This window comes from Hyaena hyaena, unplaced genomic scaffold (genome assembly GCF_003009895.1).
Source record: "Hyaena hyaena isolate Hyena2069 unplaced genomic scaffold, ASM300989v1 scaffold_173, whole genome shotgun sequence".
Taxonomy (NCBI): Eukaryota; Metazoa; Chordata; class Mammalia; order Carnivora; family Hyaenidae; genus Hyaena; species Hyaena hyaena.
The window spans coordinates 2,577,855-2,588,444 of record NW_024080805.1 but is presented as its reverse complement, the minus strand read 5'-3'; the positions used below and the strand labels follow the sequence as shown (position 1 = coordinate 2,588,444).

At 46.7% G+C, this 10,590-nt stretch overlaps 1 long non-coding RNA gene across 1 annotated transcript in view; it reads right to left on the bottom strand.

Annotated features, from left to right (window-relative positions):
• Nucleotides 1-1,560: 1,560 nt before the first annotated feature.
• Nucleotides 1,561-10,590, bottom strand: part of LOC120237164 — a 10,849-nt gene continuing 1,819 nt past the window's right edge. Inside the window, exons 2-4 of the long non-coding RNA XR_005529876.1 lie at nucleotides 10,173-10,332; nucleotides 3,255-3,451; nucleotides 1,561-2,294 (exon numbers count right to left, since the gene is read on the bottom strand). This is a non-coding gene — a long non-coding RNA (uncharacterized LOC120237164). The remainder of the gene's footprint in view (nucleotides 2,295-3,254; nucleotides 3,452-10,172; nucleotides 10,333-10,590) is intronic.

Sequence of the window (10,590 nt, the reverse complement as noted above, 5' to 3'; positions counted from 1 at the left end):
TGAGTGAGCATCATGGTCATAGTCAAGGGGCGTTGTGTGTACTTTTAGTGAAAGGCGAGGTCCTGCCTCAGAGCCTGTGATGACTGAGGAGGAGAAGATGCCCTCCATTGCTGACATTCTCAAAACAACTGACAGGCCAAGATAAATCAGTTTATGTACTTCGTTCTTTTTCCAACGCCCCTGCAGGAAGGAGACCTCATTGCCTTTGGGAAGATGAGACAAAAAGAGACATAAGAGTAGATGGATGTATCCCAGACATGCTGATCCTTCAATGTAAAATTAAGAAAACGGTGGCTGGAGATGGAACTGGGGTATGGGGTGATGCAGACAGGAGATGAGGCAAGCACTCTGTTAGAGAAAAGGTTTCCTGCAGCATGAAACTATATTTACAGTAACATACCTTACGGAGATACACACTCCCTAATCCAACTGCATTAGCTCCTCCAGAAGCCAACTTCCCACAAGGCACTACACATGCTAAGACTCAGTTTACTAAACCACAGTTTGATTTCCGAATCTATCAGGGTACCTTGGCATTGGGGAAAGGGGGCATTCCTAGCCATGGAATGAGGGGGGCTATGAGCCGTGTAAAGAGGGAACATGTGAGGGTCTGTGGGCAGAGCAGGGTTAGTTAATCTGGGATCGGCAAAGAGAAAAGGAAGCTCCATTCAGGTAGGAAGCCGGTCAATGGCACAGTGACACATGCAGGCTGAGTTGTGTTCAGTCAGGCCTGAGTTTCAGATAAGAGTCCTGGACCCTGACCCTTATTCTGCTATTCTGTATGAGTCTGAGAAGTCCTTAGATGTTCTTCCACTTCTAATTCTCTCTCTGTCCAATGATGGACAGAAGTTCAGCCTTCCAAATTTACTGTCTGAGGGTAATGATGAGGACATGCTTCAGACTCCCCCATGAAGATGGCACCATTCTTACATGTTTCTTCCCAAGCTACAACAAAACTTTCCCAGTATTTCCTCTCAAGCTGAAGAACATGCCATGAGCATTCCCAAATGTGACACTACCCAACGTCATTAGTGGACAACTGATTTCTCGTGCATTTGGAGGATAATCAGCTTGGGTTCTAATCCAAAACATGTTTACCTCCCTGTGTTCATGAGGAACAAAAGAGGAGGATATAGTGGAATGGAAAAGGGAGGTACTATAAGATGATGAATGGAAACAGAGAAAAAGCCAGCGGGAGATAAAGCAACTAAAATACAAATGAAATTAAACTCAGGAAATCAGAGTGGAGTAACTTACTTGGAAACACACTGTAATTTCTCCTAGGGAAGCCACCAGTGACTGTGGTGTGGTAATTTTTAAGAATCTGGAGACAAATGCTGCCATGATAGGTGATGGCTATTTTTTTTTTTTATTTTAAATGTTTTTTTTTTCTATTTTTTTTTTATTTTTAGGAGAGGAGAGAGACACAGCGTGAGCAGGGGAGGGTCAGAGAGAGAGGGAGTCACAGACTGAAACAGGCTCCAGGCTCCGAGCCGGCAGTCAGCACAGAGCCCGACGCGGGGCTCGAACCCACGAACCGCGAGATCATGACCCAAGCGAAAGTCGGACGCTTAACCAACTAAGCCACCCAGGCGCCCCGGGGTGATGGCTATTAAACACAAGCCTATTTATAGCCTTCTGGTCATCTGCCAAATGTTCTCCTGATTATATTTCAAGTCCTGGTTTCTTGGAGATGTCCAGTCTTCTATATAAGCCTGTTTCAGCCTTCCACAATTAGGTCATCTCGTGTGGAACTGTACTATTTGGACTCTCTTCCTCCCTCTCATAATCCCTTCCACGGAATGGCCATCGGGGGTGCTGTCAGGAAGGAAGGCTGCTGCTGGCCAGGCTCCCTGCCTGCTGATGACCTCCACATGATGTATCTAACACGTGTCCTTAATATGTTGGCTTGTGGGCCCCACCACAGTTCCAACGCATGTTTCTGTTTAATGAGGAGAGTCAAATGCTTCTGGAGATGAAAGGAATTCAAGAGATGAAAAATACATTCTTAGCACTTTCAAAAAATAATTCCATCGCAAAGTGAGAGATGTCAACAGGAGGTGCTTGGGGCAATATGACGGATAGGGTTTGCTGTAGCAGGCTTCAGGACACAAAGGAGAGTGGCAGTGGATGCCTCCAGCAAAGGCAAAGACCAGGTTTGAGGGTCTCATTATCAAATGGTCTGTGACACAGACATGGGGTGTGAGGAAACGTCTTCAGAGGAAGTAAAATCTGCAACCCCTGAGGTGCCAAGCAGGAAAGCATCCGGGGTCATTGCAGTTCAGGTCCAGATGCTGGAACAGAGAAGGTGAAAGTAGAGGAGAGAGTGCTTGGGGCCTACATGCCCCGAGGGCTCTCCTCCACGAAGCCCTGAGTCACTGATAACCCCGCAGTGCTCAGCTAGCTGCTTTTTAGGTGTCTCTGAACAGAAATCAACACCATAAGTTTACATATTCATCAACTGATGAAATATTATGACCAGAGGCTTGCAGGAACCTAACCCTGTATTTCCCCAAGTAGCAGTGGTTTAGGGTTCATGAATTCGGCATTCCCAGTGACTTTATACAACATAACTACTGAAAATAACAAGAACTGTGTGATGCTGATGGTGGGGAAGTAGAGACCAGCATGGGGGACTTCCATGTTTGGGCAGGGAAAGAAGAGAAGACAGAGTTGAACAGGTAAGTGGGAGACCTGGCCAAAGAGGGATGAGAAGCAGGAAATGTGGGTCTCAATAGCCTGACTTGTTCAGGAAGGTCCCTAACCCTGTATGCCAGAAGGCAATGGCTTCTCCCAGAAACCTGTGTAGGTTGCTGCTACCTAAGCACAGTGCTATGATCATTAATTACTAAGCACACTGGAAACCTAAGCAGACAGACCCGCAGTTAAGGGGCCACAGAGACCTAGAGAGGGTCTCAAGGGGCTGCCTCTTTGCAGTCCACTTTATGACTCTTCAGGGAAGGCTAAGCTACAGCCTTGTTATTTTCCTTCTGGGATTAAAAAGAGAACTGTAGTTTCCTGCCCTATTAAGCCAGGGCCTTTCATGATCATTAAAATACCTTTAAATACTTCATTTCTCCCCCTTAAAGTGTTCCAGGCATAAGGGAAGCTCTCCTTCCACATAACCTTGCTCCAAAATAACAAACACATGATGCCATTTGAATTTGGCTCCTCTCTTCTTCCCTTTTGGGTGTTCAGAAATAGCCACTTACAAACACATGAAGGCATTTGCCTCGGTGGTAAATATGTCTTACGTGTTGATTTCAGCAGGCGACTCTCTGCAGATGTGCACATGTGTGCTCATTTCCTGCCCTCCAAAACTATTTTTTGGTTGTGGACATATGGTGAGCAATAGTTGGAATAGTTATTCAGGGCGCAGACTCTCCTCTGGGATCCGTGGGACAAATCTTGCTCCTCTGTCAAGTCAGAATCACCAAGAATGCACTGAGTACTGAAATGCGGAAGGGGTTTTAATCATGTGTGCATGCTTACCGCCATACTCATAATAAAATCATTAACAGTCCTCTACAGCATGTTAATGGTCAAATGGATAATAACTAATGAAGCAGCTCACAGTTTTTTTAAGAGCTTAGCTATGATCCAGGTACTGTTCTATGTAACTTGAAGGTATTAAGTAATTTAATTCTTGTAACAACCCTAGGAAGTAATTATTAATATTAATACCATTTTATAGATAATGAAACTAGGGCAGGGAAGAGTTTGTCTAGGCAGGTAACTCATCTAAATCCAGAATTCAAAGGATGGATGGGACTGTGATTCAGATAATTTCTTGACATAATCATCAGAATTTGGGCTTCCTTCTCTGTATATTCTCCTCCCTGTTGCACAAAGCCTACTTCTTTTAAGAAGGAAGCCAAGCCTGCAGTGCCCCCTTGGCTCTAGAAGGTTTGTGAGCAGGTTGGAAGCTAAAGATTCAGCCAGGCCCTCTCTTCCTGCCTTCCACAAAAGCCTAAATTCACCAAAGAGGTTATGCCAAAGCCCTGGGGGCACAGAGGGAAATGACTTGTTCCTAGGGAGCTAGAGAGAAGAAAGAGGGGTGAGAAGATGGGGACGAGGAGGATACTCACAGGTGTTGGGAAGGCAGAGACCCAGGGCCCACTCCCCAGTAGCACAAGACCCCAGAGGCCAACAGCTGTGTGATTTCCTGGAAAGGTCTGACCTGGGCAACTGGGAAGGTCCTGCAAAGTCTGAGAATGACAGTGTCTGCCACCTTTGAGGAGGACATGGGCTTAGAGAGAAAGATATCTACCATAAGCACGATGGACTGAAAACCAGACACCCTCCACTTTCCAGCTACAGGGAGGCTGATAACCCCGAGGAAGGGAAGAATGACCTAACAATCTCTGTGACTGATTTACTATCATTCTGGGCAGACCGGGGCTAATAGTCAGATCTTATTTGATTTAAAGAAAATTGGGAAATGGACCATTTTTGTAGACCTGAGTTGGTAGCGTGAGAGTCTTCTCTACGCCTTACAGAATGTTTAGAGATTTCAGAGGAGGAGGGAGGAACTTGGGTGTTATGGGAGAAGTCAAGGTTAGAAAGGCAGAAAGAAGGACAGGAGTATCCAGGCAGATGTCAGAGAGGGGCCACCTGTGAGGACAGATAGGAAGCAGGCAGTCTGAGCAGAGTCCAGGCTCAGCCCAGGCTGGAATGGGGGAAGCAGGGCTGTGGAGACATAAAGTTTGAGGGGGCTGTGTCAGGATCAGGGGTGCAGCCTTACCTGTAGGCTGTCCCCCCCAGCATGAAGGCCCTCTTTGCCAGCACATGATGTCAGTATGCTGTCAAGAATCACTGGGTGATTTAAGCCAAGAATACTGGTGTCATTCTGTCCCCCACCAAGCAGTCATGTGCCTTTCCGCCTCTTGTCTCTGCCCATGCTTTCATCCTTACAATACCTCTTCTCTTTGTACCTACCCCCCAATCCTCCTTAGCACCCCCACCCCCGCCCCTACCCCCAGAGATAACTAACAAGATCCTCACTGCTTAATTCAAGCTTAATCCAACTGCCATCTCCGAGGCAAAATTCTGAACCCTGAGCCCCTTGGGGGACCCAACCCTCTCTCCCCTGTGGTCACACAATGCATGCTGGGCTGTGATTTTGTAACTTTTCATGTGACCCTGCGCACTTCATAACGGCAGGAACCACATCTTTTTCATGGTGGTATCCTCAGGGCGTCTGGCACATCTGAGGAGATGAATATTCCTCAGATGAATAGAGCAGAGAGGGGTAGGGCAGGGCTGACCGGCACACAGAGGGAACATCAGGATGCCTTATGAACGTCCTGTCACCCTCAATCCTCAGCCCTGCTCACCTCCATCCATGATGCACCCACACCCAGCAGTGTGGTCACTCCTCTGGGTTACTGCTGGAGGGGCTACTCGAGGGCAAGTGCATCACCTGGGCCCCGGAACAACACATCATCCATTGTCTCTGGTGTCCCAATAGAGAGCATGACCCAAGGGAATGAGAGAGGGGAGGGAAGAGGCTGGACACAGAAAGAGTAAATACCAACCAGACTGTAAGACATGGAATTGAGAGTGATGAGGGTAGCTGTGGCCCAGCACCACTCTGGGTACTTCAGGGCACGTGAGACAGTGCCAGAGCTCAGCGCTTCAGAACAGATGAGGGGAAGATGGAAGGAAGGGAGGGAGGGAGGAGGGAAGGAGGGAGGAAGGGAGGGAGGGAGGGAGGGAGGAAGAGACAAGGAAAGAAAGAAAAGGAGAGGCAGATGTGGAAAATCTCCTCCTCCCTGGGGCAAAAGATTTGAGAAGCCACAGGTCATGGCCTAAGGTAATGCAAGGGAACCAGGCCTTCCGGTGACTCTGAACAAGAAATCAGACTTTCTCACAGAAACAGGGGCACGTGCACAGGAAGCAACCCACTCTGACACAGAAGCAGCATGGGACTTCGAGTCAGGGGAATTGGGCTTTCATTTTCACTGAGCCACTAAATAGCTGTGTGGTCCTGGGGCAAGTCACTCTACCTCTCTGGGCCTCCATTTCCTCATTTCTAAAATGAGTGGATTGAGCTAGAGAGAAATGGTTATGTCCTATATAGCCCTTTTTAGCTCTAACATCCTATCATTCACTCCCCATCACTGCTGTAAATGTGACAGCCTTTGAGGCTTTCCTTCCTCCACCCAGGCCAACACCTACATGGAGGGGGCAAGCACATGCATTAGAACCTAGAAGTATTTTGGTAAACTGGTGTAAGTAAAGCATTCAAAACATTCATCAAGAAAATCTGAATATCAACCACCAAGCCCCAGGCTGAAGGGAGCTGGGAATATTTCAGGGCACATTAACCACTGTTGTGGTAAGTAATTATGCACACTGACTTCGAGTCTGTTTCAATGGTCACATCTCAGAGTGTAATTCCTGCACTGTTTCCAGGGAGGGACGGACCCGAGCAAGTGCTAACGAGTCTTCCTAGACTCTGAACTGTGGACTGGTAATAGCTGGCATTTCAAAAATGTAGGCTTTTGTTTCCTGAAAAACTGCTTAAAAGCATTCACTCCCCCATCTCTGATCCTTCTCTGAAAAAGAAAACAATAAATATGATTTCAATCCATTGTGTTAATATCAGGATGCACACACAGAAGTGTCTGGATCTAGCGTTGAGCAAAAACCCATCTGTGATGCCAAGCGCTTATGACAGAAAGAGGACATTAACACTTTCGGGTCTCTTGGAAAGTGAGAGTTCAGTGGTCACTTGCTCTCACTACGTAAGTTGAAAAAAAGATCACATCTGTAGCTGCAGTGCTATCTGGAAAGAAAAACTGATAAAGATGTATTGGAATAACTTGACAGATTTAAATGTGCGTCTTCCCCGAAAATAATTTATCTCTGCAGAGACACCCATCATTGAAGGTGCTAGCCTAACTGATCTAAATTCCCACTGTTTGCCATTTGCTCCAAACCTTATCCATGTCCCAATTAAAATCTGTGCTGGCAAACACTATCAGAGAAGTTAGAGCAATTTTCATAAAAGAGTAAAAGAAGATCACACAGAATTTTTAACAATCTATTAGTTGGCATAAAGACAAAGAGGAATATAGGTGGACCCTGTTGGGGAGTGGGTACTTGAAGGATCATTTTTCTGATCACCAAAACTTGGCCTTCTTAGAATGAAGAGTTTATCCAATCAATCAATCCATCAATCAATCATTAGCATTTACCTAAAACCTAATAGGAGAGTGTTGCAATGTTTTGGAGGTAGAGATTACCCATATGATACAAGGCCCTACCACTCAAAGTGTGGCCTTATACCAGAGCATCTCAGCATCTCTCGGAGCCTAATAAAAATCCAGAAGGTCAAGCCCCCTCCCCCCCACCCCACCCCGGGCCTCCTGCATCAAATTCTGCATTATAACAAAGTTCCAGGTTGAAGTGATTCATATCTTTATTAAGGTCGGGAAGCATAAGCAGTATACATTTAAGAAAGTAAAATAGGTGTGTGTGTGTGTGTGTGTGTGTGTGTGTGTGTGTGTGTGTGTGTGTTGGGCGGGGTGTGGATATGTGTGAGGGAATGTGTGCTGGAAAAAAAACTGTCAGGCAGAGTGTAAATGTGGAATTAGGAGTTTGAAACCATGCTCCCAGCCACCAAGCTGTTCTGCCCAAGAGATCATCCCTATGGTGAATCTCACACCCAGTCTCGGTACCTCATTTATTCTCACAGGGCAACCGGTTCTGTCTGCAGTAGTCAGCCCATTTTCAAAGCCTTGGACTGGTCTGCATGCTGTGACAAATGGACACATTGAAGTGGCTCTAGATCTCTCTGCAGTATGTGTCCATTTGGTCCTTCAAGTCCCTGGACATGGCTCTTGAGAGTGCTCCTAAACTGGCAGTCAGCTCCAGGCCATGATCACTGGAGAAAAATCCTCTGTCACACCTGCTCTGTGACCTTGGCCATGTTACTAAGCCTTAGTGAATGTGCCAGTTTTCTCTGAGACAGGGTAAGGGACAGTACCTGTCTCTGCCTCATGAGTTTTATGGAGATCAGATAACATAAGCCATTGGATACCTCCAGTCCATGCTCGAGGACACGCAGGAAGTGCTCAGTGAATGCTATTATTATTCCCAACCCAAATAGTCTTTGTTCAAAAAACAAACAAACAAACAAAAAAAAAAAAAGGTATGAGAGAAAAGGTAGAGTTTAACTGTCTCTTTGAAAGGGCAGACAGAATTCAAGTTAGCCGAAAGAGCATTCTGGGGGACTAGGACCCGAAAGCACAAGATAGCAGACTTGGGAATGCTGAAATAGAGAGCAGTAAATGGTCCAGTCTGACTAGAGTGCAAGCTGTGCGAACCAGTGAGCGAAAAAGCTAGAAAGGTAAACGAAGGACAGATGATGTTTCCCAAAAGTATGACTCTGAGAAGGGAAGGCTAGGAGCTGGGCAATGTGAGACCAACCGAGGCACCGTTTCAACTGAATCTCAAACCTAAGCAGTAGCTCAGAGGAAGGCACAGAGGTCTGATGTCAGAGGTGCGTACATGCGTTCTGTATTAGCTTGATGTATATGGTGTTGCCAACATTACATGGCTTTTAACCTAGAAGAACAGCAGTTTCATTTGATTCAACTTGATACAAGTCCTTCCCTTCCCTTTAATGTATAAGGCGTGGGGGCGCGGGTACGGGAGTAGAGGGGGCAAATCTGCCCTCTGCACCCACCTCAGACTTCCTGAGAAGTTGAGCAAGGCTACAGAAGAGGGATTAGGAGGCAAAGACATGACGTGCTAAGTAAACAAAAGGTGCCGTTACTTGCTGGGTGTTCCCGGCCCCTGGCACCACAGTGGTTAGAAGCAGCTTTGTCTACACATCCACTTTCCAGAAGCATCCACCATTCACTGTTGATGGAGGCAACCCAAGAACCTTCTCACCCTCTGCTCAACTCCAAGACTCTTGCCCAGGCTTTAAATGTTAGCTTTGCATACAGAATTTGCAATCATTTGGGTAAAAACTAAATTCAAAACAAAATAAAACCCCAGGTTCTTTCTGATGGCCTAAAAGGACAGTTTAGAAAAAGGCAGAAGAGAAGGGATTTATTAAGAAGGAAAAAAAAATGCTACCAAGATATTTCAAAATAACAGCAGCTGCATGCTCTTCCAGTATTGTGGGGGCCTCGTTTGGGCCCATTTTGGTAACGACGGGAAACCGCTGCTCTCTCTTTCCCAGGCATATGTTTAAAGTGCCCTGCAAATGATTTCATGTTGGATCGAGCTTCATTACTCACAGTTCATATTTGGTCTAAATTACAGTAAATGTTATTTCAAGGTTTACAAGTTAATTATTATAGTATAGTATTTACTCCATTATATAGTAATTACTGCAGTATCTAACGCCTAAAGGGTTTTCCCCCGTATATGAAGGACGCAGAATATTTTAGAGCTTTTTTCAAGCAGAACAGGGCTCACTGGGGTATGTGAGCGAGTGTGCATGTCGGGCGGGGGCTGGGAAGATGGTACCCAGAGATCTGCAAATGCCCACATTCTTTCGGATGTAGGGTCACAGGGGCCACTAGCAGCCAAACTCATTTCAACCACCCCAGGAAGTAGCACACATGGTATTTATAGGGGCGAAAGAGATTGTGCTGACTCCCACAGATATGCAAGATGCCCGTCCCACCTCCAGCATGCTGTGACTGTAAAGAGCCGAACAAAAAAACCCTCTCGACCTACAGATGAACCAAGATTGGGTTTGCTCATCTTTGGGAGGCGGCTGCCTGAAAGACCTCACTTGCAATTTGGCTCCCCCTCTTTTGGCTTCCTGTGAGAGTTTAAATGGTCTCCTAGCACACGCTCTCTCCCTGAATGCCCCACCCTTGCCACAGAAGGGTCAACTATGTGACACCAGATAGCCCCCCACTCTGGGCTACATTTACACCTCTTTGCTCCATTCCAGCCTCACTCTTTGTTCTGGCTGCCAAACCCAAAATGGATTCCATAAGTATCCTGCTTCCCAAATGCTGGTCCAAATGGCGGCCTGCAGGTCTGAGAACCCTAGGGGCCTGACAGGCAGTTGAGCTGAATGACAGGCTCAGGATCAAACCACATTTTTGTCCTCTGACTGTAGCCAAGCATCTTGGGCTCGTCAGATGCAGCTTCCTCTTGCAATGTCCTCTCCTCCCCAGAAGCCTGACCTCTGTTACCTTGATAAATGCTGAGCAGATGGAAAAGGAGAATTTGGCAATCACAGAAGCATCACGTCCCTTGACTCTGGCCCCTCTTCAGGAGGAGAAAACACAATCACAGAGACCAGGTGAGTCAATGTGCCTTGAGTGCGCACTTACTGTGTGTCTGGCCCTGAGGCTGGCAGGGTTACAAAAGAGAAATGGTGGGTATTTCTAGCACATGCTTCTACTGCAAAGGATTCTACTCCTCAGCCTTCTCACTGACAGGGTAGGAAGAGACAGAATGGGTGAAGGGGGGAAACTGCCGGTGTGTTTTCTCCCAAAGTGTTCTTGATACATTTTCCTTTTGGCAGATGGTGGCAAGAAGAAAGGAGAAGAGAGGAGAGGAGAGGGGAGGGGAGGGGAGGGGAGGGGAGGGGAGGGGAGAGGGGAGGAG